Genomic DNA, 14,776 nt, shown 5'->3' with positions numbered 1-14,776 from the left:
ATGTCACAGTATGTACACATTTATTTGTATAGAGTATGGCTGAAGATCCAAACATGTTTCATGGAGTAATGAATTAGAATGACATATGTCAGCTATCAGTTATGGGCCAAAATGTATGATTCTCTCAGCAAACCTACAAAATTATTACTTTATCCATTTTATAGAAGACATGTTTAGATTTGGAAATATTAATTAACTTATGCAAGATAACTCAGCAAGCAAGGAGTAAAGCTCACATTTGGTTTAAAAATCCAATCTTCTGAGCCACTCTTAGGAAGCCAGTGGCCTAGGTAATCCTCACTTCCATTACAAGGATGCAAGGTGCTATTTTAGGAGTAGTTCCTTCTTCTCTGGAGTACTCTATCCAGAATCCTGGGGCATTAGCAATTATTCTGTACAAGTTAAACCCTAGTTTTATTTAACAAGGTCTGGTAAGATAGGATTATAAAAGAAAATTCATAAAGCATGTGTGCACACGCACACACCTACACACTATTAAATAGTAATTATAGAGGTGACTAACACAAAGAAATTCACCAGGCAAATTTAAATCTTAACTGTCCAGCAGCATATTAATTTTACATTCAAATACATTTTCAATCTGACCACTTCCCAGCACCTCCACAGGTATCACGTTTAGTCCAAGATACTTCCATCTCCCTTTACTTTTCTTCAATAGCCCCCTAAACGGCTTCATTACTTCCAGTTTTGCTGTACAGTTAATTCTCCACATTGTGGCCAAGGTGATCTTTAAGAACATAAACCAGATCCTATCAATCATCTTTCAAAATTCTCTAGTAGCTGCTTTAACAGACAATAAAAGCTAAGTCCTTATACTAATCTGACAGGATTATTTGATTTTTAATTGTTGATTTGTAAGATTTCTTTATAAATTCTGGATAACTACTATATCTGGATATAAGCACTATATCAGAATTGTGAATTACAACTATTTTTCCTCATTCTTCAGTTGTCTTTTCACTTTCTTTATGGTGTCCTCTGAAATACAAAAGGTTTCTTTTGCTGCTTGTACTTTTAGTGCCATATCTAAAAAGGATTTGCTTAACTCAATGTCTAAAGAATATTTTTAATTTTAAGATTATTATAATTTTAGCTCTTATATTTAGGTTCCATGATCCATTTTGAGTTATCTTTTGTGTATAGTATAAGAAAGGAAGTACAACTTCATTCTTTTGCATGTAGATGTCCAGTTGACCCAGCACCATTTATTGAAAACTTTTCTTTTCCCATTTAATTGTCTAGGCATAATTTTTAAAAACCAATTAACCATAAATGTAAAAATTTACTTCTAGATTATCAATTCTCTTCCACTGACCTGTATGTCTCACCTTGCCAGGACCTGACTGTCTAAGTTACTGTCACTTTTACACTAAGTTTTGCAGTTCAGGAGTGTGACTCTTCCAGCATTATTTTTTTTTCACGATCATTTGACCATTATACATCCCTTGAATTTCCATGTGAATTTTATGATAATTAATTTCTGCAAAAAAGTTAACTGGGATTTTGACAGGGACTGGATTAACACTATAGATCAAATTATGGAAAACTGACATCTTAACAATATTAAATCTTTTGTTCCATGAACATAGGGGGCCTTTCCATTTACTCGGGTCTTCTTTAATTTCTTTTAAAGACAGTATTTTGTAGTTTTCAGAGTATGAGTTTTATATTTCTTTTGTTAAATCTATTCTACATATTATATTTTCCAATATGATATTATAAAAGAAATTTTTAGTTTTAAATTTTCAGTTAGAGGATAATTGCTTTACAATGTTGTACAAATTTTCTTAATTTTTAGATTTTTTATTGCTGCTGCTACTGCTGCTAAGACACTTTAGTCGTGTCCGACTCTGTGTGACCCCATAGACGGAAGCCCACCAGGCTCCTCCATCCCTGGGATTCTCCAGGCAAGAACACTGGAATGGGTTGCCATTTCCTTCTCCAATGTGTGAAAGTTAAAAGTGAAAGTGAAGTCGCTCAGTCATGTCTGACCCTTAGCGACCCCACGGACTGCAGCCTACCAGGCTCCTCCATCCATGGGATTTTCTAGGCAAGAGTACTGGAGTGGCTTGCCATTGCTAGGGTACAGAAATAAAATAGATTTTGTGTATTGATCTTACAACCTGGCTGAAATCACTCCTTTATTAATTCTAATTTTTTAGTGGATTCCTTATAAGTTTCTATATACAATATTGTGTCATCTGCCAAAAAATATAGTTTTACTTCTTCCTTTCTAGTCTGGATTTTTTTTTCTTGCCTAATTGGCCTAGGCAGAGGCAATACAACATTAAGTAGAAGTGGTGAGAGTTGAAAGTCCTTGTCTTATTTCTGATCTTAAGGGTAAGACATTCAGTTATTTACCAATAATAATTACAGTGCTTAATGTGGACTTTTAATGGATGTTTTCTTCATTTCTTTTCTTGGATACTTAACATTTTAGATACTATCAATATATTGTAGCAGCTCTGGACACTAGTCAAAGCTATGGTTTTTCCAGCAGTCATATATGGATGTGAGAGTTGGACCATAAAGAAAGCTGAGCACCGAAGAACAGATGCTTTTGAACCGTGGTGCTGGAGAAGACTCTTAAGAATCCCTTGGACTGCAAGGAGATAAAACCAGTCAATCCTAAAGGAAATTAGTCCTGAATATCCATTGGAAAGACATGCTGAAGCTCCAATACTTTGGCCACCTGATGCGAAGAACTGACTCACTGGAAAAGACCCTGATGCTGGGAAAGACTGAAGGCAGGAGGAGAAGGGGACAACAGAGGATAAGATGGTTGGATGGTATCACCAACTCAATGGACATGAGTCTGAGCAAGTTCCAGGAGTTGGTGATGGACAGATAAGCCTGGCGTGATGTAGTCCATGAGGTTGCAAAGAGTCAGACACGACTGAAGGACTGAACTGGATACTAATACCCCTTCTTGGGTTCACTGGTGTTGCTTGCTTGCTTTTTCGTTTAGTGGTTTGCCTGTACTATTTTAGTGAAGTCTATTTCCCAGCAGGTTGTGTCCTGTGATGTAGCTCTTCAGAGGGTACAGCCTTGGACATGCACACATGCACCCTGGGGTAACAATGACTTCAGCAGGCTCTCTTTGTGTCTTTCCCTGATCTCTTTAGGCTCTCTGCTATGGCTGGATTCACATGCAACTGTTATACTGATGTTGCTATGGTTTCAGTACTGCCCTGAGGCATAAATTCCTCCACAGTCTGATCTCATTAATAGTTATCTCTGTAGAAATAATCTTTGAGGCCAGTGTTGAGGTCTGTTCCCACCCTAGGAGGACTCTTCTTAGTTTCCTCCTTCACTGAGTCTCTCTGATACACATCTAGCTGGTTTAGTTTAGCTTACCGTTCTCACTGAGCAACCAGCTTTTTTGTAATTGTACCATTAAAAACCTCCATGGGTTTGGGGAGTTCTCTTAGCCTTCAACTACCCACATTTTGTTCCAAATGAAGTAATTTCCCTTAGAAAGAGCTTCAGAGTTCTCTGGTCTTACAGCCTGCCTCTTCCCCCGAGCAAAATCACACTGATCCAGTGCTGAGGGCCTGAAATGTGGCCCAATTCACCAGGGACACCTCTGCCTCATGAGCAGGATACTGGGCTGGTGTACCATCCTCTGGTCTTCTTGTTTCACTTCTTCTAGAACAGAACCTCCACCTGCTGAGTGAGCTGGGGTGATAGTGATTGGAGCCCCAGTATTGTTGACCTGCCAAGGTTGGAGTGAGGCTCTTTCCAAGAAGTGGGAGCTGGGCTGAGGAAGAGATCTCCCAGGTCTCTCAGTCTACTCTTTCCTGGAACAGAGTTTCTGAAACTCCAAGCTGCTGGGATGGAGAAAAGCTGGTGGCCTGTCCCTCTGGGGGAGATATCACTGTCCTGAACTGGAATCTGGAGACAGAGAAAGCCCAGTGTCTTGTCCATATCCTGTCATAATGGAGCTCCAATCACACTGAGTTGGGAGGGTAATCCTGGGAAGAGGTTGTGGTTCAAATTTCAGACTCTCACTGTACTTACTGAGATTTGGTAGTCATTCTTGAATATTGTTTTAAACTTGATACATGTTCCTAAAACAATTTTCAGAGATTTTAAATGGTTGCTTTGAGACAATACATAAAATTTTCACCAGTTATGGTTGTTTCACCAGAAAAAGAATCCAATACTCATTTTCTCATGTCATCATTCCAGAAATCATTTTGTAATTCTTAATAATCTTTGAGTTTGTGGTTTTAAATGGAGCCCCATGGGTCAATGGAAGATGTGACAGTGTTTGAAGCCTCTACTCATATCGTCCCAAATCACATCATCTCCTGGTCTCTAAAGCCTATTCCCCACTCCCAGTGCTCTGAGCCCCGCAAGGGCTCTCCTTCCTCCCACCCATCTAGCAACCACTGCTGCCTTCTACCCCATGGGGTGTGGGCCTGGACAAATGGACAGAGAGGACTGGAGTCAGATGACTGTGCTCCATGGCACTGTGGGGGTCAGAGCTTGGCGATGGCTATCCATGCCCCAGCTATCAGTGTCACAGCCCATTTAGAGTCAATTTGGAGGTGCTAAGACCCTCGATCAAGCTCATTTCAAGCAAAAATCAAGTGAGCCCCAGGATGGAGGTTGAAATACCTTTGAGACTGCTCATCTGTGAACCATGGGAAGCTAAATACTTGGCTCAACTTTCCCACCTTCTAAACTCTTACTGGTTTGGCTACTGGTGGGAGATGGACCAGAAAGTCAGTGGACTACATGTACTCCAAACATCAGGTCAGGCTTCCAGGAACCTTTGAAGGTTTGCACTTGCCCTGTCCATGTTCTCTTACAGGAGGAAAGGTGATGTGAATGAACAGAAAATGAAAACCAAACAAACAAAAAACACCATGGCAGGTTGAGAAAGAGACCATGGAAAGAAACACTTACAGGCTGTCTCCTCTGCCTACAATACCACTTCCCCTCATCCTCCCTTCTACAACCTGGTGGTCACTCCTATTTATTCTTCATGTTTTGGCTTAGATGTCACTTCCTCTGAAAATTTTACTCTCCAGTTTGGATTAAGTATTGCCACGTGCTTTGATATAGTCTCTCCTTTCCTCATCTAATTACCTATGTTCAAGTGTCTATTTGCTCAATTATATCCTATCAAAACTCTTGAGGGCAGAGATTATTTTCTTGGTCATCACTGTACCTCTGAGTTCTTCCACAGTGCCAGGCATCACATGTTGAATACATCACCATTAAATGATGATTAAAAAGACAGACAAGCCTTTCAGATGTGATGTCTGGGCTAATTTCTGAAAGAGGACAAAGAGATGATAGGAAGCAAGGTGAGAGGAACATGAAAAAGCATAGAGGTGTGATATAGCCGGTACATCTAGGGGGCGGGCCAGTTGTTCCCTGGGACTGGAATGTAGGGCACAAGTTGATGTGTACAGAGATACTTTGTGCACAATATTAATGAGATTGGCCTCCATTTGGAAGGTAACATGGGGCCACTGGAATGATTGAAGACGGAAAGTTAGCACATCTTAGTGAGATCACTCTGGGTCCAATATGAGAAAGCTTGGCTATTACGGTCACTCACATAGGAGGAAAAGAGAGGCTGGGTTAGGGCAGTGGCGGTACTGAGGAAGGAATGGATTAAAGTGGCCCTAAAATCAGACTCAATGATTGATGGAACATGGGATATGAAAGAAGAATGCCTACAAGTGCTCTAACTTAGATGTCTAAGCGATAGAGATGCAGTAAGTCAGGGTAGAAGAAGAGAAGGAAGAGGGGGTGTGAGGTCAGGAGCATAAGGGAAGACCAGGACTTTGTTGTGTATATATTGGCTAAAATGCCTTTGAGATATGTTGGAGACAGGGTAACTTAATGTCAACCAAATATATGTGGCAGCAGGTACCCAGAAGCACTGTTCCATTCTGGGGACATAACATATTTGTAAGTTGGAGTCAGTTTATATTTGGATTTGGAGTTGAATATTGGGGTTGACGTGGAGCATATAAACATGCAACACTTTAAAAAATAATAAGGACGTCACACTGCAAAGATCCTACACAAGATGGACTTAAAACCTGTTCTTCTACCTCAGTCCTCAACTTCCTCCATCTCTCTGGATTTACACCTATAATGCTTGGTTCTTTTTTCTTTTTCCTGTTTGATGTCTCCTTATTCATGGGAGAATGGAAATGTGGAAATGTTTCATGTGCCTTGTCTGCAGTGGAATTATCCCCTATGTCCTGAAACATCATATTGAGCCAGGTGACCTACAAGATCATAGACTTATCCTCCATTACACTGTGTTGGCCAAAATATTCATGTGGATTTTCCCATAAGGAAAAATTTTCCAGTATTACCACTGCATGTGCACAAGCATGCATATGTCTATACACACTTACACTCACACACATATCACTTGCTTCAGAACTGCTAGTCTATCTTCAATTCAATTCAATGTGCTATGGTACCTTAAACCTCCATATCTTTGACCATGCCATTCCATCTGCTGGAGATTCTTTTCCTCCTCTTCTGTCTTATGCTGATCTTTCTGGCTAATCCTTACTTGTCCCTCAACAATGAGCTCACTTAATGCTAACAGGTTCCCACAAGCATCTTGAGTGAACCTGAGGACTGTAAAGATGCTTGCGGGAACCTGTTAGCATTAAGTGAGCTCATTCTTGAAGGACAAGTAAGGATTAGCCAGAAAGATCAGCTTGGGATAGTCCACTAAATTTCTACACCCTTTTCAGAAAAAAAGGACTTGATGACTCAAGTTAAAGCATAGGTTGCCAGAATTAACAGGCCCAGATTCAGTTTTATTCCCCAGGAACAGAGTTTTCAATTTCATTGTAAAGAAATCAACAGGAAGTCTAATATGCTGGTCATATTTATTGGTAGGTTATTTGCAGGGATGTTTTTATAACTTATTATTCATCAACTGCTTCTTAGGAACAAGCATTTTCCACTCTAATCAGGCGCCAGCAGCCTGGTAGTTGGCAGCTGGATAGCATCACATCTACTAGACCAAGAAGGCAATGCTTCCCGGTAAGAACAAACAGACATCTGCTGCCACGGGGGGCTGCTGTACTTGGTGTGCAACGATCAGTAAACCAGGCACTGAAGTCTTGAGTTTTGCTCTCCTCACTGCAACCACAAATGATTCATCTTTTCATGACCATCTGTAGAAAATCAAGAATAAAATAACAGAACTTCACTGCTAAAACCACTTGTGATTACCAGGGAAAAAACGGGGATTTCTCCTCCGCCACGGGAGAGTAAACTTAGAGAGATGTGAAAACTGTGAGGCATTTGCAGATTCAGTCTATATGCCCTTGTTTCTTCAGCACAAGCTCCTTGAGGATGTTTCTATGATGCAAAAATCAATCTCTCACATCCAACTCAGCCCTTTACGACCTGTTCAAACACCTGTCATGTGGAGAGTCACTCTTGCTGGGTGTGGTATCATCATCCAAATACCTCAGTATTTCAGATTATCCCCCCCAGTCATGCAAACCAAAATGCTATTTCCAGGATTTTTTCATCCACCATCAAGATTTTTCCCTTATTCTGCTACCTCCTCCAGTAATTTTTCTTTTTTGCTTTAGAGTTCATGGGTAATACTACTTTTGGAAAGAGATCTGTAAATCTTCACATTTCACTTAGCACCAAACTGATGTTACATAAGAGAAAAATCTGTAATCCATCATACGAAGGGAAATGAGGATGAATGCAGCATACACCATTCTATAAAATGGTTTTTTTCCTGCCTGTAGGGAATAAGTTAACAAAATTGACCTGAATAGATGCCTAAATGGAAAACATCACAAGTAAGATTCAGCTGTATATAGGAGGGATGAGAGGAGGAGGAGAAAAACTGCAGGGCCCAAGCAATCGTTTTAAACCAAGGACTTCCAGGTGAATGATCTTTCAAAGAAAAATGATCAGGTCCAGATAGAAAACTATGTATTTAACTACAAACAAGGCTGTTTTAAACTTTCTCCTTGAAGTGGAAAAATATCACACTGAAAAATGATTTTGAGAAATACCTCGTGTAATATTAGAATCCATCCACATCTACCTGCCTCAACTAAACATAGGCCCAGTGGATTTGGGGTACTTGCCTCCCAATCTATTTTTATCTTGTGAAATACTTACTATTAACATCCAAAGCATAAGCAGCAGTCTTTTGTGCTTAGAATAAGGAAAACACCCTTTCCCTTCAACTGATATAACCACACTGCCTTTATCAGAGTGAGGATCTCAAGCTTTTGAGCATCCCAGGTGTTAGAAAAGCTGTGTACGGCTGCATACGTGCATTCTGCCAAACATGAATGAACCTGCCAGGCTTTGCAAGTCTAGAAATATCTAAAGCTGTTCTCAGCAGACATTCTGGAAGCAATTTAAATTTCTGAGGGCTTTGAAAATATGTATTTTTGGCTATCTCACATGGGAAGCGTGCAGTGACGAAAGCCTGCTGTCTTCTTCCCAGTCCACTGGCTTCCCGCTCCAAGCAAGCACAGATAACTTTTTTCAGAAGGTTTAAATTCCCCACAAGCCCTTTCCATAAGAAAACTTCCAATAGAGTCATTGAGAAAACTTCAATATGGTAATGGCTACGAGCTCTCTAAAGTCCCCTGACTCTATCCTAGTACCTGGTCTAAGGGTTCATGATAAAAACTGGCAAGGCCACAAGTTTTTGCCAATCTGAATTCAACAGACTGTCTAAATGGCCACAACTCCTGACAGGAACCCAGAAAGGTCACCCTCCCTTGGGAAGCAACTTAAGTCCAGCAAACAAGATTACCTCCCATGCTACCAACAAACTCAACCATATTACCATAGCAAGAATTTTAATTGCTGTCATCAACTTGGCAACAAGAACCCCCAAGGGAATTTGCTCAAGCCTGTTATATGCAGAGTACATCATGAGGAACGCTGGGCTGGAAGAAGCACAAGCTGGAATCAAGATTGCCAGGAGAAATATCAATAACCTCAGATATGCAGATGACACCACTCTTATGGCAGAGTGAAGAGGAACTAAAAAGCCTCTTGATGAAAGTGAAAGAGGAGAGTGAAAAAGTTGGCTTAAAGCTCAACATTCAGAAAACTAAGATCATGGCATCTGGTTCCATCACTTCATGGGAAATAGATGGGGAAACAGTGGAAACAGTGTCAGACTTTATTTTTGGGGGCACCAAAATAACTGCAGATGCTGATTGCAGCCATGAAATCAAAAGACGCTTACTCCTTGAAGGAAAGTTATGACCAACCTAGATAGTATATTAAAAAGCAGAGACATTACTTTGCCAACCAAGGTCCGTCTAGTCAAGGCTATGGTTTTTCCCGTGGTCATGTATGGATGTGAGAGTTGGACTGTAAAGAAAGCTGATCACCGAAGAATTGATGCTTTTGAACTGTGGTGTTGGAGAAGACTCTTGAGAGTCCCTTGGACTACAAGGAGATCCAGCCAGTTCATTCTAAAGGAGATCAATCTTGGGTGTTCATTGGAAGGACTGATGCTAAAGCTGAAACTCCAATACTTTGGCCACCTCATGCGATGAGTTGACTCATTGGAAAAGAGTCTGATGCATGGAGGGATTGGGGGCAGGAGGAGAAGGGGACGACAGAGGATGTGATGGCTGGATGGCATCACCGACTCAATGGACATGAGTTTGAGTGAACTCCGGGAGTTGGTGATGGACAGGGAGGCCTGGTGTGCTGCGATTCATGGAATCCAGTCCCATCATTTCATGGAAAATAGATGGGGAAACAATGGAAACAGTGACAGACTTTCTTTTCTTGGGCTCCAAAATCACTGCAGATGGTGACTGTAGCCATGAAATTAAAAGATGCTTGCTCCTTGGAAAAAGAAAAAAAAACTATGACCAATCTTTTGTTATTGTTCAGTCACTCAATCGTGTCCAACTCTTTGCAAACCCATGGACTGCAGCATGCCAGTCTTCCCTGTCCTTTCACCATCTCCTGGAGCTTGCTCAAACTCATGTCCATTGAGTCGGTGATGCCATCCAACTATCTCGTCCTCCATTGGACCGTTGTCAGCAAATTGATGTCTCTGCTTTTACTGGGATGAACCAGAGGGATGGGATGGGGAGGGAGGTGGGAGGGGGGTTCAAGATGGGGAACACATGTATACCTGGGGCAGATTCATGTCAATGTATGGCAAAACCAATACAATAACGTAAGTAATTAGCCTCCAATTAAAATAAATAAATTAAAAAAAAAACACCATCTAGGTTTTTCATAGCTGTCTAGGTTTGTCATAGCTTTTATTCCAAGAAGTAATAACAAACCTATACAGTGTATTAAGAAACAGAGACAACCCTTTGTCGACAAAGGTATGTCTAGTCAAAACCATGGTTTTTCCTGTAGTCACGTATGGATGAGAGAGTTGACCATAAAGAAAGCTGAGTGCTGAAGAATTGATGCTTTTGAACTGTGGTGTTGGAGAAGACTCTTCAGAGTCCCTTGGACTGCAGGAGGATCAAACCAGTCAATCCTAAAAGAAATCAATCCTGAATATTCATTGGAAGGACTGATGCTAAAGCTGAAGCTCCAATACTTTGGCCACCTGATATGAAGAGCTGATCCATTGGAAAAGACCCTGCTGCTGGGAAAGACTGAAGGCAGGAGGAGAAGGAGACGATAGAGGATGAGATGGTTGGATGGCATCACCGACTCAATGGACAGGAGCTTGAGCAACACTGGAAGATGGTGAAGGACAGGGAACCCTGATGTGATGCAGTCCATGGGGTCCAAAGAGCTGGACACACCTGAGTGACTGAACAACAACAACAAGGCAACATGCACGAGTTCCTTGATATTATATATCCCATTTTTCGTATCAGAAGACTGAGGCTTAGAGAAGACACATCACTTCTCCACCATCGTGTGGACTAAAAACTGGAAAATCAGAACATAAACGTGGGCAGGGGGACAGCAAAGCTACCTCTGTATAAATATACATTGCTAATTTTCCCCAGCAGTCCCCACTCCCCCCCGCCATGATGTGGAAGCAGCACCTCTAATCTTATAATACCACCATTTTCCCTCTTCTACTACAACAAAGAATCCTGGTAGAGGCTGCCAGTCACAGGTGAGCATTTTCCTAGACACAATGACAGGGGCAGACTCTGCCAAGGAGTCACAGAGTCCCCAGCTTCTCTGGGATGTGGGCTCTGCCTGGCCCCTCTCTGATGGTGAAGCTGTGAGGACAAGAGCTATGAGAGTTGGGCTGAAGAACTTGTGGAAGATGGATTACAGAAGATGAAGGAGACCACCATGGAGAAGCAGAGCCTGGCAGAGAGAACACCGTGATGCCGCCTGTCTCAGAGGCCTGGTTGCACCCCTTTCCCTTCCCTTGGTTGTTAGAGTGTATCAAGTTCCGTTTTGTGCCTAAATTTGTTCAAGTTGAATTTCTAGGATAGTCCCTAAGATCTTTAAGATAAAACTAGAGACTCTCTTTGCTTTTTTCTTTTGTTGTGTCTTGTTTTAATCTTCTCTTAAAACAGTGTCTGGCATAGAGTGGAACCTCCAAAATAAAAATGTAAAACGTAAAATAAAACGAAAAGTAGCAATAGAATATTACCCCTACCTCCTCTTTCTTGAATGAATATTCATGGTAAAGTGATATGCTAAATACACTAAAAATCAGAGAAAACAATTACTTCTAAATGAAAATGAGAGATTTGACTTTTGTGAAGGAAGATCAGACCTACATTCTTTACTCTTTCAGCAAATTTTCATAAAAGATAAGGGAAGTCTTTGAGATAGGCTTCAAAGAGGCAGAAGAGGCAACAGGCAAGAGGATAAAACAAATCCAGACAGGAAACACGTCACGATGCAGATACTCCCTGTTTAATGATTAGAATCAAGTCATTGGGAAAAGAGAAATAAGTTTTATATTCTGACTATTATTATAGATAACCTTTTTTGAATGCTTTCTATGAGCCCAATAAAAGGTATATAATGAAATTTTCACAACCCTATCAACAAGTATTCCAAGTAGCAGTGAAAGTGAAAGTCGATCAGTCCTGTCTGACTTTTTGCAAACCCACGAACTATACAGTCCATGGAATTCTCCAGGCCAGAATACTTGAGTGGGTAGCCTATCCCTCCTCCAGTGGATCTTCCCAACCCAGGAATCAAACTGGGGTCTCCTGCACTGCAGGCGAATTCTTTTACCAACTGAGCTATCAGGGAAGCCCCCAAATAGTAGTTCCATCACTAAATTTGCAGCTTCCCTGGTGACTCAGTGGTAAAGAATCCACTTGCCAATGCAGGAGACACAGGTTCAACCTCTGTGTCTGGAAGATTCCCTGGAGGAGGAAATGACAAGCCACTCCACTATTCTTGCCTGGGAAATCCTATGGACAAAAGAGCCTGGCAGGTTATAGTCCATGTGGTCGCAAAAGAGTCAGACATGACTTCGCAAGTAAACAACAATTCCCTCAATTTAGCAAAAAAGATAACTCAAAAAGAGACTTTAACAAAGTGTCCTCGGAGAAGGCAATGGCAAGCCACTCCAGTACTCTTGCCTAGAAAATCCCATGGATGGAGGAGCCTGGTAGGCTGCGGTCCATGGGGTCACTATGAGTCAGACATGACTGAGCGACTTCACTTTCACTTTTCACTTTCACACATTGGAGAAGGAAATGGCAACCCACTCCAGTGTTCTTGCCTGTAGAATCCCAGGGACGAGGGAGCCTGGTGGGCTCCCGTCTGTGGGGTCACACAGAGTCGGACACGACTGAAGTGACTTAGCAGCAGCAGCAGCAGCAACAAAGTGTCCTATAGGTACCTTCTAGTCAATGGTGAGAACAGGTTGGCACAAGGCAATCAAAGTCAATGGCCCATGTCCAGTTTATCAAACTGTTTCAACGTATTTAGTATTAGAATATGCACATGTGTGCATGCTCAGAAGCATCTGGCTCTTTGCAACCCTATGGACTATAGCCCAGCAGGATTAGATAAAAGCCAAAAAACAAACAAAAAAAGCAAAACAACAAGCAGAAGATGATTTAAGTAACTGAGGTAATGTGAATTGTATTGCTTAATATCAAGGAAATCAAAAGTCACAAATAATAAATCATTAAATAACACAACATGACAATACATACAAAATATAATTTTCAGAAGTTCCTAGACTATGGGGAAGGAGAACTGTTTAACTTCAAGGAGATTTAAATCTGGTAGGTATAACATCCAAAAAATAATGGATTTCTAAGTAGTTTCTGCATGGGATCATAGTTCTGTCTTCTATTGTAATCCTTGATGCCATTAGAAAAGCATTATTAACAAGCCCTATGTCTGTTTGGTCAGTGGAGACATTTGTGCATGCTTAGGGATAATTTTCCAAAGCCAATAAGATGTAGAGAGCTATAACACATTAGCTCCTCCCAGGATAACTTCATGTTGGACCTGACAAAACCCAGGGAAACACTGCAAGTGGTTCATCCACCTCCTCACAGCTCATTTAACTTCCAAGTGGTTCTCAATGACTTGAGGACTTTCCTCTCTTACCAGACTCAAGGCTCAATTTTGCTATATTCTCTAATTATTGCAGATCATGAAAGCAATTTCTATGGCAGGTTATGTTGACAAATTCTCTTCAACTACCTACTTTTTCTTTATCATTCATTTTGCTACCTCTTTTTGTTGTTGGAGTTTCATCACTTCCTATAAAATGGAGGTTGATGGGCATTGGCCAGCTATTTTCATTAGATCTAACTTTTGTTTCAAATACTCAATCTGAAGTTCCCAGACTCAGAATGTATTCAACATATTAAGCATATGTTATAAGGATCATGAAAAGTGTAATAGACAATTCTGGGTCAGAATTTTAAAAATTAGCACAATGTTTCTTATTTATAATTTACCACTTTTTTGATTACCACTCAAAAAGAACTTAAGCACAAGCTAGTAGCTCTCCAATTACCCTCCTTGCCTGCAGCCTCTCCTCTTTCAATCTTCTAAATTCAATTGCATAAAGTAAAAATCATTATTAAAATGTAAAGAAAAAAGTTAAACATGTTCTCCAAAGCACCATTTCTGATAAGCCCACCCTATATAACCAAGTAAATTTATATGAATAATATAAATAGTTTTTAAATAAAAATCAACAGTACAGCAAATTTAAGTAGAACTTGAGATGTGATCAGTGTTTCTGAACAGAGGCAGACCTTATTGATTTAGAAGAAAAGCAAGAATATGCATGAGGGAAGATCAAGTTGGTTAACTGCTTACATTGTTTCTCACTACCTTAGCAGATGTCACCCACTTCTCAAAAAAATCAAATGAATACATGTTTTTCACTGGTTCTTATAAATTTTTTCCTATTTGCTGAGTGCTGTGAAATATTATAAGGACATCTAATTTTAGTCTTAATATTAGTGGGTAGGACTAAGGCTAAGCAACTTGTCTCCAAGTTACAGAGAGGCTGTCAGAACATAAGGGTATTCAAGTCTTCTGCCTCTCAAGTTGTCACTTGGCAACACCCACACTAAAACTTTAACTATGGACATGTCTACCTTATATCAAAATAGTAGATTGACTCAGCTGGGGGGAAAGTACATGCATATTTATGGTATTGTACTGTCAAACATATGAACTGACAATTTTTTAATATTTTCATTTTGATTTGGGTGTTGTGAGGATACAGCTGAAATGTGACAAACACTAAGTTAGTAACTGAAATTCAGAGAAGCCAATTTTGAAAAGCACTCATTATGTTGATCATCCACACATA

The sequence above is a fragment of the Moschus berezovskii genome, chromosome X (genome assembly GCF_049115385.1).
Source record: "Moschus berezovskii isolate FMDL1 chromosome X, NW_MosBer_1.0, whole genome shotgun sequence".
Lineage (NCBI taxonomy): Eukaryota > Metazoa > Chordata > Mammalia > Artiodactyla > Moschidae > Moschus > Moschus berezovskii.
The sequence above is the reverse complement of the archived record's forward strand: the minus strand, read 5'-3'. Positions refer to the sequence as shown.